Below are 16,288 nucleotides of genomic sequence, written 5' to 3'. Positions count from 1 at the left end.
AAAAACAAAAAACGATTACTTATATATATAAATCAGATACAAGCTGCACCTAATAACAATTATAAAGTGACAATAGTGCAAAGTGCCTAGGTAAAAATAAGTAAGAATAAAAAGCTACCACAAAAAAAAAAAAAATAAAATAAAAAATGCATGCAATACATATAGTGCATACATATACACAAGTGATGCATGATCACATAGAGAAACCATGCGTTAAAGTAAAAAAGATGCACACATGAAATACATCAAAATGAGATATTAATTAATATCAATAATAAAGTGCCATAGTGCACAGTAATAACCCCCGCCCCACCAACATATGAAGAAACATAAACGCGCATTCTTCTTAGATAAGACTCATCATCTCCAGATTTTAAATAGAATTTCTTCTCCGTATCAATATAATGCCACCAAAAAAAGAGAGAGCCAGAGATTGGAAAGCACAACCTACGGGTACAAATGCAAAATGAGTAAAGAGAAACCAGAAAAATAAAGAGATAAAAAAAAATAAGAAATAAAATATAAGGATATATCCACCAGGGTTATTCACAACTGCACAGGTTGGGACATGTGTGGATAAGGACGATCATAAATATGAAGCAAAGCTCAATTTTTCATTGAGCCCCAAAGGGGCCATAGAATTCAAAGTCACAATCCAGCGACACACTGTTTGTGCTAATAGTCTTTTATATTCCCTCCTCTACTACCACAATGCACTTGGTCGATCCCCAGGATCCGTAGACCCCTAGGATCACACGCATGCACCAGGCGGAAATGTTTTGGGAGCGTATTTAGGGTGCCAATGTCCTCTACCTCCTTCGCATTGGAAATATCCCTTACATGCTCCCTTACATGGACGTAAGTCCCACGTACCTCTTGGAGCAAGGACATGTGGCCAGATAAACAACATATGTGCTAGTGCAGCTAATATGGTGCCGAATCTGAAATCTCATTGTTCCATTTGATGGTGAGAAATGAGTGCCCCTAATCAAGTTCTTTTCCTTACAGGCTATCCTCTCCTTGGATAAAGCCTACGCGAAACGCGCGTCAGGGGGGTATACCGGCACCTGACTGACAAGGAAAACCACTGTTTTTGCAAAATTTGACAGAAGAGCTATTTGATGCATACTATGAACATGACTGTATAGCCTTTATGGCTCAAGAAACTGCAGGGTTCTCACATGTTTCTGATGTACCTCTCACTAACCCAGATGTTGAGCTTTTTGTAGATGGTTCAAGGAGCATCGGGGAGGATGGCTGGTTCTACACTGCGTATGCAGTGGTCACTCAGCATGAGGTAGTAAAAGCAGAACCACTCCCTCCTCATATGTCTGCACAGGAGGCGGAGCTGATGGCACTCATTGAAGCGCTTAAAGGGGCTGAAGGTAAACGGTACACCATTTACACAGACTCGAGATACAGTTTTGGAGTCGCACATGACTACGGCCCCATATGGAGGGCAAGAGACTTTCTTACATCAACAGGTACTCCTATTAAGCATGGGCACCTCATCAAGCAGCTAATGGACGCACTACTACTTCCAAAGGAGGTTGCCATAGTTAAGGTAAAGGCACACACCAGGCTTGCGACCAACGAAGCACGAGACAATGACAAAGCGGACCGAGCAGTCAAGGAAGCTGCAAGGAAGCCACGAGACCCCTGCGGCCACTCCACTGATTATGGTAAGCACTGAGTGTAACCAGTTGGACTTGAGTATCTTACAGGCTCTGACTCGGTAAGCCACCGGGGAAGAGAAAAAGGTCTGGTCGAAAGCTGGAGCTCGGGAGCACAGAGGTTTGTGGAAGGTGGGACAGCGGGTGTGTCTGCCAAGATCTCTGTATCCTGCAATGGCTCAAGCGGCCCACGGTCCAACGCACATGTCTAAAAATGCCATGTGTGCTCTGGTGGAGAAGCAATGGGTCGCACCTGGCTTCACAATGGTTGCTACTAGATTTACACAGGCATGTCTCACATGTGCACAACACAATCCAGGCAGTGTAGTCAAAGTACCACAAAAACACACACCTAAGCCCCTCTACCCGTTTCAACGACCGCAGATTGACTTCATACAGCTTCCCAAGGTAGGAACGTATGAATATTGTCTAGTGTGTGTTGACCTCTTCTCAGGGTGGCCGGAAGCTTTCCCGATGCCAAAAGCTACTGCACGAGCCACTGCAAAGAAATTGATGTCAGAAGTCTTCTGTAGATTCGGACTGCCTGAAACCATAGAATCTGACAGAGGTACCCACTTCACTGGAGAGGTAATGCAAAATGTCATGCAAATGTTAGGGGTCACACAGGCATTTCACACCCCCTACAGACCACAAGCTAGCGGCAAGGTAGAACGGCTAAATGGTACACTTAAGCTAAAGATCCAGAAAGCGAGTGAGGAATTGGGGAAACCATGGACAGAGTGTTTGCCTTTAGCTCTGTTCTCCATCAGGTACACGCCTAACAGAAAGACAAAGGTGTCCCCCTTTGAGGTTTTGTTTGGGTCAGCACCAAGACTAGGCCTGTACTTCCCACAGACACTGCAGCTTCAGTGTGACAGCCTCACCAGCTATGTCCAGGGCCTTCAAAAGAGGCTCTCATTCGTGCATAAACAAGTGTTTGATTCTATTCCAGACCCAGAGAGCTGAGAGGGAACCCATTCTCTCCAGCCCGGAGATTGGGTGGTGGTCAAGAGACATACGCAGAAGCCTCTGGAGCCGAGATTTGACGGACACTTCCAAGTCCTCCTCACCACAGCCACATCAGTAAAGCTTGAGGGAAAGCCCACCTGGATCCATGCAAGCCACTGCAAGATCCTGGAACAGAAGAGCAATCGTCCTGCTCCTGATGATGCGGATGACCCTTCCCCAGAGAAGACAGACTGCTCAGACAAGCCAGCGTGCCACTTATAATAAAGTAGCCCCGCTTAGACTTGATGTTGTGAAAAATGTGGACTGGATACACTATATTTAATATAATCAACAAAGATTTATTACGTATACTAGAGATGCACTGACAAACCTGGTAGGTCACTCCACAGACAAATAAAGATGCCATCAGTCAAATCACACACATAAAATGTAACACTCACAATAATGAATATATGAAATGCTATGATTGAGAATAAGATATGATCTCCCCATCCTATGGGGGATTCGGCCGAAGAATTGACAAGAAAGTCCGACACTGGCATTAGGCCCGTGACAGCACCTGTAGGTTAGAGGTAGAGTCATATCTAATCTCAAAAGGGGGGACTGATGGGGAAATCAGGGACCACCTTGATATATTCTTATAATTCATACACACACATTCAGAATATGTCTGAACATGTCCAAGCTCTGCTAAGTCATTCTGCTGACAAGTGATTATCAATTAGAATTGCTGACAAAGTTAGGCCTAATCAGATAGAACCTTACCCCTGTACGTGTCTAACCCCAAGTTACCTCTTATGTAAGGATCACCTGATGAATTAAGAATGATTTCATATGTAATAAACAGTTGATTCGCGCTCAAACATAATGTATACGCCTACTCAAAAGTGTATATAACTGCATGTAACCAGTAAACGTCATGGCATTGGAAACAGATCACCTCTGTCTCTGTCCATCATTTCTCCGGAGAACCCACACATTTGGCAGCCATCCAAAATCCCTGAGGGTCTGACTTGCAGACCAACCCAACACGGTGCCACACAAAAGGTTGATACGTAACATGAGAATAATGGGGATAGGGGAAAATATGTGTAAGTGGGTTAAGAGCAGGCTCAGGAATAGGAAACAAAGGGTGGTTATCAGTGTTGAGCATTCCGATACCGCAAGTATCGGGTATCGGCCGATACTTGCGGTATCGGAATTCCGATACCGAGATCCGATACTTTTGTGGTATCGGGAATCGGAATCGGAAGTTCCCAGTGTATGGTTCCCAGGGTCTGAAGGAGAGGAAACTCTCCTTCAGGCCCTGGGATCCATATCCATGTAAAAAATAAAGAATTAAAATAGAAAATAGGGATATACTCACCCTCTGACGCGCCCTGGTAGTAACCGGCAGCCTGCTTTGCTTAAAATGAGCGCGTTCAGCACCTTCCATGACGTCACGGCTTCTGATTGGTCGCGTGCTGCTCATGTGACCGCCACGCGACCAATCACAAGCCGTGACGTCATTCTCAGGTCCTAAATTCCTAGAATTCAGAATTTAGGACCTGAGAATGACGTCACGGCTTGTGATTGGTCGCGTGGCGGTCACATGAGCGGCACGCAACCAATCAGAAGCCGTGACGTCATGGAAGGCCCTAAACGCGCTCATTTTAAGCAACGGAAGCTGCCGGTTAACAGCGGTAAGGTGCAGGGGCCTCCGGACAGGTGAGTATATCAATATTTTTTTATTTTAATTCTTTATTTTACACATTCATATGGATCCCAGGGCCTGAAGGAGAGTTTCCTCTCCTTCAGACCCTGGGAACCATAAGGGATACCTTCCGATACTTGAGTCCCATTGACTTGTATTGGTATCGGGTATCGGTATCGGCGAGATCCGATACTTTTCGGGTATCGGCCGATACTATCCGATACTGATACTTTCAAGTATCGGATGGTATCGCTCAACACTAGTGGTTATTAATGGAGCACACTCGGACTGGGTCACGGTTAGCAGTGGGGTACCACAGGGGTCAGTATTGGGCCCTCTTCTTTCTAACATATTTATTAATGACCTTGTAGGGGGCTTACAGAGTAGAATTTCAATATTTGCAGATGACACTAAACTCTGCAGGGTAATCAATACAGAGGAGGACAATTTTATATTACAGGAGCATTTATGTAAACTAGAAGCTTGGGCTGATATATGGTAAATGAGGTTTAATGGGGATAAATGTAAGGTTATGCACTTGGGCAGAAGAAATAACATGTATAATTATGTGTAAAACACTGCGCAAAACTGTCACTGAAAAAGACCTGGGAGCATGGGTGGATGACAAACTCACATTTAGTGGCCAGTGTCAGGCTGCTGCTACAAAGGCAAATAAAATAATGGGATGCATTAAAAGAGGCATAGATGCTCATGAGGAGAACATAATTTTACATCTATAAAAGTCACTAGTGCGACCACACTTAGAATACTGTGTATAGTGCTGGTCTCCGGTGTATAAGAAAGACATAGCTGAACTAGAGCGGGTGCAGAGAATAGTGACCAAGGTTATTAGAGGACTGGGGGGGTCTGCAATACCAAGACTGGTTATTACACTTGGAGCTGTTTAGTTTGGAAAAACGAAGACTAAGGGGTGATCTTATTACAATGTATAAATATATGAGGGGACATGTTATGGACCTGGTGGTTAGGAGCACCCAGAATGACCTGATGGTTAAAACGAAAACCTGAGTCAAGCTCTGAGGAGGTGGTAACTACTGACCGCAATCCCTAATCCTATCACACACACTAGAAATAGCTGTGGAGTGTTCCTAACTCTCCCTAGATGCCTCTTCACAGCCTAAGAGCTAACTACCCCTAAAGATAGAAAAAGAAGCCTACCTTGCCTCAGAGAAATTCCCCAAAGGAAAGGTAGCCCCCCACAAATATTGACTGTGAGTTAAGAGGGAAGTGACAAACACAGGAATGAAAACAGATTTTAGCAAAGGAGGCCGAATCTTCTCTAGATAGACAGAAGATAGGAAAGGGAACTGTGCGGTCAGTATTAAAAACTACAAAAACCACGCAGAGTGTGCAAAAAGACCTCCACACCGACTCACGGTGTGGAGGTGCAACTCTGCACCCCAGAGCTTCCAGCTAGCAAGAAAATATCATAATAGCAAGCTGGACTAGAAACATAGCATGTACTGAGAATATACTCAAAAACAAATGGACAACAAATGAACTAGCAGGGACTTTGCTTCTGCTGGAGTAGACAAGTCATCTGAGAAATCCAAGAGAGATCTGAACCAGTACTGAGACATTGACAGCTGGCATGAACTAACGACCTGAGCAGAGTTAAATAGGAAAGCCAGCAGAAACAATAAGTGAGGGCAGCTGAGAAAGCCAACCTCAAAGATCAGCAGTTCCACTCAAAGCCACCAGAGGGTGTCCAAGGACAGAACTCACTAAAGTACCATTCACGACCACAGGAGGGAGCCCGAGAACGGAATTCACAACAGGGACAGTACAGAGACCTTTCTAATGATTTTTTTACTCGTAGACCAGATACAGGGACAAAGGGGCATCCTCTACGTCTGGAGGAAAGAAGGTTTAAGCATAATAACAGACGCGGATTCTTTCCTGTAAGAGCAGTGAGACTATGGAACTCTCTGCCGTATGATGTTGTAATGAGTGATTCATTACTTAAATTTAAGAGGGGACTGGATACCTTTCTTGAAAAGTCTAATGTTACAGGTTATATACACTGGATTCCTTGATAGGGCGTTGATCCAGGGAACTAGTCTGATTGCCGTATGTGGAGTCGGGAAGGAATTTTTTTCCCCAAGGTGGAGCTTACTCTTTGCCACATGGGTTATTTTTTTTGCCTTCCTCTGGATCAACATGTTAGGGCATGTTAGGTTAGGCTATGGGTTGAACTAGATGGACTTAAAGTCTTCCTTCAATCTTAATAACTATGTTACTATGTTAGGGTGAGGTGTATTATCCTCTCCACCATCTTGTCTCTGTCCATATCCATCTTTGATGGGTAATTCTGAAAAATGATTTTATATGAAGGATCTTCACTGAGAGGATCTGATATTGTAGAAACCTGAATGAAAAGATAAGCAAATGTAACATAATAAAAATCCTGTGTAATAATACAATTACTGGAGATAATAAGGGAAACATATGAGGAGATTTATTATTTTACAATATTTAGTGTAAAATAAAGCCAGGCTGAATCAAAGAATGCGGAAACGTCTGAACAAAAGGATGACCGTCATAAAAATGATGTAGGAAGACTGACTTGAGTTTGGAAGCGTTTCACTACGACTCAATTAAGGACTATAGGTCACATCTGAAAATCATAATAGGCAAAATGGACGTAATATGAGAACATTGTCGAGCAAAGAAGTTTAACTTTAAATCGCCTGGCATGTGGTGGTCAATGATGAAGTCAGTTTGTCACCTTTAAAGGGAACCTGTCACCCCGTTTTTTCGGTATGAGCTAAAAATACTGTTAAATAGGGCCTGAGCTGAGCATTACAATAGTGTATTTTGTGGACCCCGATTCCCCACCTATGCTGCCGAAATACGTTACCAAAGTAGTCGTTTTCGCCTGTCAATCAGGCTGGTCTGGTCAAAAGGGCGTGGTGTCTTCCCCCAGATTTTGCGTAGTTTTCCGTTGGTGGCGTAGTGGTGTGCGCATGTCCAAGGTCCAGAATCCTCTGCCAGGGGATTGAAAAGAGCGCGCTGTTCGTTATTTCATTGGTGATCGGTGGGCGCGGCCATCTTCCTTTGGCCGCGCGTGCGCAGAAGCGGCGCTCTGCTGGCCGCGGCGCTCTGCTGGCCGCGGCTTCAGGAAAATGGCCGCCGCGATATCCATCTGCGCACGCGCGGCATCCCGCGGCCATTTTCCTGAAGCCGCGGCCAGCAGAGCGCCGCGGCCAGCAGAGCGCCGCTTCTGCGCACGCGCGGCCAAAGGAAGATGGCCGCGCCCACCGATCACCAATTAAATAACGAACAGCGCGCTCTTTTCAATCCCCTGGCAGAGGATTCTGGACCTTGGACATGCGCACACCACTACGCCACCAACGGAAAACTACGCAAAATCTGGGGGAAGACACCACGCCCTTTTGACCAGACCAGCCTGATTGACAGGCGAAAACGACTACTTTGGTAACGTATTTCGGCAGCATAGGTGGGGAATCGGGGTCCACAAACTACACTATTGTAATGCTCAGCTCAGGCCCTATTTAACAGTATTTTTAGCTCATACCGAAAAAACGGGGTGGCAGGTTCCCTTTAACTCTACCTCCCGAACTTTTTTCATACATGTCGGTAACAACTCAGGAGTCTAAGCATTTACTACAAGTTATTAGGAGACAATTCAGATTTCCAGATGACATCCTTTGGTACGACAGCTGGACTTGAAGCAGGATTTATGTTGACTTTTAAAGTCCAGGGACAAATATATCACAAAATAGGTCTGATGCTTCCTGTAGAAAATCAAGACCCAACATTTTTACAAATTTGCTGTTTGGCAGATGAACAGATACAAGCTGATCGACCTTGTGAAGTTATACCTGAGACAAAAAGACATTGTTTTGAATTTGCAAAGAGTTTTCCATCAACACAATCAGTTAGTAAACCTTTATAAAACAGCCTTAGAAAGAATGCCAAGTGCGGAATATCAGGGTGTAATAAGAGCAGACAAGACACAAAAGGAGATTTACTTCTCCCGGTGTTAATGAAGCAGCTATTGTAATGGTTGGACGGGACTTTCTAAGCCGAGATATAATTATTCAGCGACGAAGTGAAAATATTCAGCATATTACAGAATCACATAGATCATATAATGCTCTGTAATATCCGATAATATTGTGGAATGGCCAAGATGGCGATCACTATAATCTAACGCAGACTGATCCCAACACTGCGAGGCCGACCTATAAACCAACCAATAACAAATATCGGCTATGGACTTCTACGCCTACGAAATAATGATCAGACAACAATGGAGGCAACTTTCTCATCAATGTATAGTAGATCTGTATGCCAAGGTGGAGAGCGAGCGTCTTCTGTACATATGACTGAAGCAAGAAATATTCAGAGTGGATGAATACAGTAATTTAAGAAATGCTATTGCCAATTATGGCAACGTGGTGGACATTGGGTGAATGGTTATTTTACTGGCTACTTTTACAGGAAGTCCCAGACATAAGCACGAGTACGCTCAGGAGGCCATGACACATGTTCGGATATACAGCCTTCCAGATTTGCTTATTACAGTTACGTGTAATCCAACTTGGCCAGAGATAAGGGAAGAGCTTCTGAATGGCCAGTGCCCCTCTGATCAACAGGATTTAAAGGGACCCTGTCAGCTGGATTGTGCATAGTAACCTACACACAGGCGACATTATACTAATACTTTGATACCTTGGTTGATGAAATCCATCTTGTGGTTGTTGTTTAATCTTTATTTGCAATTTTCAGTTAATGAGATTCTCGTGGTTCGGGGCGGCCTGAGAGCGGGGCTCTACGTGGTGCTCTGCTTACATATTCATACTGATGGCTTCTGACAGGTCACTGATCCCTCGCTGACCTGCCCCCTATTTTACATACTGAATATCATATGTTTTAAAAAAAATAAACTCATATTCAGCAGGCAGGTTCCAGTGGGGGCGACGGTGCCTGCGCCATAGCATGTTCACATCTATAATGTCCTTTTAATTATTATATTTGACGATATAAACTTATTCAGAAAAAAAAATCTCAAAATTGCGCCGGCCGCACCTGTGCAGCAGCATCTATGGTGATCTGATGGATGTTACCACTCAGGTGCTGACCGTGCCATTTTGTTAGAGGGAAAAAAATTACTCCTCCAAGATGGCACCGGCGGTGCCTGTGCAGTAACATCTATAAGATCGCAAATAGATGCCACTGCACAGGCGCGGCTGGGGCCATTTTGAGAGAGATTTTTATTTTTTTTTAACCCCTTCACCCCCAAGGGTGGTTTGCACGTTATGGACCGGGCCAATTTTTACAATTCTGACCACTGTCCCTTTATGAGGTTATAACTCTGGAACGCTTCAACGGATCTTGGCGATTCTGACATTGTTTTCTCGTAACATATTGTACTTCATGATAGTGGTAAAATTTCTTTGATATTACCTGCGTTTATTTGCAGAAAAAATGGAAATTTGGCGAAAATTTTAAAATTTTGCAATTTTCCAACTTTGAATTTTTATGCCCTTAAATCACAGAGATATGTCATGCAAAATACTTAATAAGTAACATTTCCCACATGCCTACTTTACATCAGCACAATTTTGGAACAAAATTTTTTTTTGTTAGGGAGTTATAAGGGTTAAAAGTTGACCAGCAATTTCTCATTTTTACAACACCATTTTTTTTTAGGGACCACATCTCATTTGAAGTCATTTTGAGGGGTCTATATGATAGAAAATACCCATGTGTGACACCATTCTAAAAACTGCACCCCTCAAGGTGCTCAAAACCATATTCAAGAAGTTTATTAACCCTTCTGGTGCTTCACAGGAATTTTTGGAATGTTTAAATAAAAATGAACATTTAACTTTTTTTCACAAAAAATTTACTTCAGCTCCAATTTGTTTTATTTTACCAAGGGTAACAGGAGAAAATGGACCCCAAAATTTGTTGTACAATTTGTCCTGAGTACGCCGATACCCCATATGTGGGGGTAAACCACTGTTTGGGCGCATGACAGAGCTCGGAAGCGAAGGAGCGCCATTTGACTTTTCAATGCAAAATTGACTGGAATTGAGATGGGACGCCATGTTGCGTTTGGGGAGCCCCTGATGTGCCTAAACATTGAAACCCCCCACAAGTGACACCATTTTGGAAAGTAGACCCCCTAAGGAACTTCTCTAGAGGTGTGGTGAGCACTTTGACCCACCAAGTACTTCACAGAAGTTTATAATGCAGAACCGTAAAAATAAAAAATCATATTTTTTCACAAAAATTATTTTTCGCCCCCAATTTTTTATTTTCCCAAGGGTAAGAGAAGAAATTGGACCCCAACAGTTGTTGCACAATTTGTCCTGAGTACGCTGATACCCCATATGTGGCGATAAACCACTGTTTGGGCGCATGGGAGAGCTCGGAAGGGAAGTAGCACCGTTTGACTTTTCAATGCAAAATTGACAGGAATTGAGATGGGACGCCATGTTGCATTTGGAGAGCCACTGATGTGCCTAAACATTGAAACCCCCCACAAGTGACACCATTTTGGAAAGTAGACCCCCTAAGGAACTTATCTAGATGTGTTTTGAGCGCTTTGACCCACCAAGGGCTTCACAGAAGTTAATAATGCAGAGCCGTAAAAATAAAACAAAAATTTTTTCCCACAAAAATTATTTTTTTAGCCCCCAGTTTTGTATTTTCCCGAGGGTAGCAGGAGAAATTGGACCCCAAAATCTGTTGTCCAAGTTGTCCTGAATGCGATGATATACCATATGTGGGGAGAACCACTGTTTGGGCGCATGGGAGGGCTCGGAAGTGAAGGAGCGCCATTTGGAATGCAGACTTAGATGGAATGGTCTGCAGGCGTCACATTGCGTTTGCAGAGCCCCTAATGTACTTAAACAGTAGAAATCCCCCACAAGTGACACCATGTTGGAAAGTAGACCCCCTAAGGAACTTATCTAGATGTGTGGTGAGCGCTTTGACCCACCAAGGGCTTCACAGAAGTTTATAATGCAGAGCCGTAAAAATAAAACAAAAATTTTTTCCCACAAAAATTATTTTTCAGCCCCCAGTTTTGTATTTTCCCGAGGGTAACAGGAGAAATTGGACCCTAAAAGTTGTTGTCCAATTTGTCCTGAGTGCGCTGATACCCAATATGTGGGGGGAAACCACCGTTTGGACGCATGGAAGGGCTCGGAAGTGAAGGAGCGCCATTTGGAATGCAGACTTAGATGGAATGGTCTGCAGGCGTCACATTGCGTTTGCAGAGCCCCTAATGTACTTAAACAGTAGAAATCCCCCACAAGTGACACCATGTTGGAAAGTAGACCCCCTAAGGAACTTATCTAGATGTGTGGTGAGCGCTTTGACCCACCAAGGGCTTCACAGAAGTTTATAATGCAGAGCCGTAAAAATAAAACAAAAATTTTTTCCCACAAAAATTATTTTTCAGCCCCCAGTTTTGTATTTTCCCGAGGGTAACAGGAGAAATTGGACCCTAAAAGTTGTTGTCCAATTTGTCCTGAGTGTGCTGATACCCAATATGTGGGGGGAAACCACCGTTTGGACGCATGGAAGGGCTCGGAAGTGAAGGAGCGCCATTTGGAATGCAGACTTAGATGGAATGGTCTGCAGGCGTCACATTGCGTTTGCAGAGCCCCTAATGTACTTAAACAGTAGAAATCCCCCACAAGTGACACCATGTTGGAAAGTAGACCCCCTAAGGAACTTATCTACATGTGTGGTGAGCGCTTTGACCCACCAAGGGCTTCACAGAAGTTTATAATGCAGAGCCGTAAAAATAAAACAAAAATTTTTTCCCACAAAAATTATTTTTCAGCCCCCAGTTTTGTATTTTCACGAGGGTAACAGGAGAAATTGGACCCTAAAAGTTGTTGTCCAATTTGTCCTGAGTGCGCTGATACCCCATATGTGGGGGGAACCACCGTTTGGATGCATGGGAGGGCTCGGAAGGGAAGGAGCGCCATTTGGAATGCAGACTTAGATGGAATGGTCTGCAGGCGTCACATTGCGTTTGCAGAGCCCCTAATGTACCTAAACAGTAGAAGCCCCGCACAAGTGACCCCATTTTGGAAACTAGACCCCCCAAGGAACTTATCTAGATGTGTTGTAAGAACTTTGAACCCCCAAGTGTTTCACTACAGTTTATAACGCAGAGCCGTGAAAATAAAAAATCCTTTTTTTTCCCACAAAAATTATTTTTTAGCCCCCAGTTTTGTATTTTCCTAGGGGTAACAGGAGAAATTGGACCCCAAAGGTTGTTGTTCTATTTGTCCTGAGTACGCTGATACCCCATATGTTGGGGTAAACCCCTGTTTGGGCACACGGGAGAGCTCGGAAGGGAAGGAGCACTGTTTTACTTTTTCAACGCAGAATTGGCTGGAATTGAGATCGGACGCCATGTCGCGTTTGGAGAGCCCCTGATGTGCCGAAACAGTGGAAACCCCCCAATTATAACTGAAACCCTAATCCAAACACACCCCTAACCCTAATCCCAACAGTAACCCTAACCACACCTCTAACCCTGACACACCCCTAACCCTAATCCCAACCCTATTCCCAACCGTAAATGTAATCTAAACCCTAACCGTAACTTTAGCCCCAACCCTAACCCTAACTTTAGCCCCAACCCTAACTGTAGCCTTAACCCTAGCCCCAACCCTAGCCCTAACCCTAATGGGAAAATGGAAATAAATACTTTTTTTTTATTTTTCCCTAACTAAGGGGGTGATGAAGGGGGGTTTGATTTACTTTTATAGCGGGTTTTTTAGCGGATTTTTATGATTGGCAGCCGTCACACACTGAAAGACGCTTTTTATTGCAAAAAATATTTTTTGCGTTACCACATTTTGAGAGCTATAAATGTTCCATATTTTGGTCCACAGAGTCATGTGAGGTCTTGTTTTTTGCGGGACGAGTTGACGTTTTTATTGGTAACATTTTTGGGCACGTCACATTTTTTGATCGCTTTTTATTCCGATTTTTGTGAGGCAGAATGACCAAAAACCAGCTATTCATGAATTTCTTTTGGGGGAGGCGTTTATACCGTTCCGCGTTTGGTAAAATTGATAAAGCAGTTTTATTCTTCGGGTCAGTACGATTACAGCGATATCTCATTTATATTATTTTTTTTATGTTTTGGCGCTTTTATACGATAAAAACTATTTTATGGAAAAAATAATTATTTTTGCATCGCTTTATTCTCAGGACTATAACTTTTTTATTTTTCTGCTGATGATGCTGTATGGTGGCTCGTTATTTGCGGGACAAGATGACGCTTTCAGCGGTACCATGGTTATTTATATCTGTCTTTTTGATCGCGTGTTATTCCACTTTTTGTTCGGCGGTATGATAATAAAGCGTTGTTTTTTGCCTCGTTTTTTTTTTTTTTTTCTTACGGTGTTTACTGAAGGGGTTAACGAGTGGGCCAGTTTTATAGGTCGGGTCGTTACAGACGCGGCGATACTATATATGTGTACTTTTATTGTTTTGTTTTTTTTATATTTAGGTAAAGAAATGTATTTATGGGAATAATATATTTTTTTTTTTTTTCATTATTTTGGAATATTTTTTTTTATTTTTTTTTACACATTTGGAAATTTTTTTTTTTACTTTTTTACTTTGCCCCAGGGGGGGACAATACAGATCGGTGATCTGCCAGTTTGCATAGCACTCTGACAGCTCACCGATCTGATTGAAGTGCAGGCTGCTTCACAGTGCCTGCTCTGAGCAGGCTTCTGTGAAGCCACCTCCCTCCCTGCAGGACCCGGATCCGCGGCCATCTTGGATCCGGGTCTGGAGCAGGCAGGGAGGGAGGTAAGACCCTCGCAGCAACGCGATCACATCGCGTTGCTGCGGGGGGCTCAGGGAAGCCCGCAGGGAGCCCTCTCCCTGCGCGATGCTTCCCTGCATCGCCGGCACATCGCGATCATGTTTGATCGCGGTGTGCCGGGGGTTAATGTGCCGGGGGCGGTCCGTGACCGCTCCTGGCACATAGTGCCGGATGTCAGCTGCGATATGCAGCTGACACCCGGCCGCGATCGGCCGCGCTCCCCCCGTGAGCGCGGCCGATCGGCTATGACGTACTATCCCGTCAAGGGTCAGATAGGCCCAGGTCACCTCGACGGGATAGTACGTCAAAGGTCACAGAGGGGTTAATAAGTTTATATCACCAAATAAAAAAATTTAAATGAGTATTGTAGATGTGATCGTGCTATGGCACAGCAGTTGCCACTGGCACCTACCTGCTGAATGTGAAATTATTTTTCTTCAAAACATATTACATTCAGTGTGTAAAATAGGGGGCAGGTCAGTGAGGGATCAGGGATCAGGTACAGGGACCTTACAACTAAGTAGCAGAAAACACACTGATTACTAAAGGTGCTAAGGTACCTCCCAATAATGGAGGGAGCCTTAAATATCAAACATCTCCGTCATGCAACGTGAAGGAAAGGCTATGAGCAACATGAAGGGATAAGGGAAAGGGAACCAAACGCTAGGGAAGGGGGAAATGAAGACCCCTAGACAGATCTATCGTCACCCTGTCTGCCCTATTGTCTCTACATAGGGTCCGCAATTATCGCCGAGCAGGATACATAATCGTTGCCTGATCCTGGCGATAAGTCCTGCAACGGGAAGGACAGGATAGCGCTAGTCACTCCCCACTACAGCTAAAGACAGCTAGGATACACAAAACAAGGGGAAACATAGTTTGAGTAGACGCAGAGAGAAACATCGTCGTCCTTCAAACTCCACAGAGGACGCTAGGTGACTGCTGCAGCTCCAGGCCTCAACAGGAACGTGCAAATAGAAAATATCACCCGCACTTGGAAGCAGCAAGTATATCACACTCAGGTCCAGGTGTGGCCACTAGCAGCAGGGAGGTGGCCACTCGTCTGCTAAGCAAACTACTGAGATCTTCTGCAGTGGATGCAGTGTAACGGTCTGCAGCCTCTGACACATCCGGCTATTGGCTGGGGATGTTTGCAGAAGTGCAGGTGCTGCCCCTGTGATAGGCCGGAGCGCGCCCGGAGCACACTGCCAGGAGACCTGCGCCACACAACCGACTAGAAGTCATCTCCGCGTCCAATGCAGAGGAAAGAGCGGCTCCACCACCTAACACCAGAACTATAGATGGAGGCGCACGGCTCAGTCAGCACTAGGACTGCCCGGAATCCAGCGCTCTGGAAACTCCCGTCTGTAATATCACTGAGGGCTCAGGGGAGAGAAAGTATCACAGACTTGGAAGGTAATTGGGGTTAATGTACCGTGGGGCACAAGAAAGTGACCGAGGCCCGAGATCCGCACCTCCAGAGATCTGCAGGATCCAATCACTTACTGCAGGAGACTTCTGCCAAACGTTACCTGATCTTAAAGGGCAACTCCAGCAGAGGAGCTGAATGGCTGCACTGTGCGCACAGGACCTGTGATGAGGTCACAGGAGGGGAGGAGTCAGGGTCACATGATCAGGGGCCTCAGTGTATGCAGGACTCTGCTGTGCTGGTTGTCATGGTGCTGGATGAGGGGAAGTTTATGTGTGAGGTCAGGAGGGGTTTACAGTGTGGATGTAGCAGAGCCGTGTGTGTACGAGGTGTACGGAGCGGAGCCAAGTGTGTACAAGGTGTACGGAGCGGAGCCGTGTGTGTACGAGGTGTACGGAGCGGAGCCGTGTGTGTACGAGGTGTACGGAGCGGAGCCGTGTGTGTACGAGGTGTACGGAGCGGAGCCGTGTGTGTACGAGGTGTACGGAGCGGAGCCGTGTGTGTGAGGTGTACGGAGCAGAGCCGTGTGTGTACGAGGTGTACGGAGCGGAGCCGTGTGTGTACGAGGTGTACGGAGCGGAGCCGTGTGTGTACGAGGTGTACGGAGCGGAGCCGTGTGTGTGAGGTGTACGGAGCGGAGCCGTGTGTGTGAGGTGTACGGA

This window comes from Ranitomeya variabilis, chromosome 4, assembly GCF_051348905.1.
Source record: "Ranitomeya variabilis isolate aRanVar5 chromosome 4, aRanVar5.hap1, whole genome shotgun sequence".
Lineage (NCBI taxonomy): Eukaryota > Metazoa > Chordata > Amphibia > Anura > Dendrobatidae > Ranitomeya > Ranitomeya variabilis.
Note: the sequence above shows the minus strand (reverse complement) of the source record.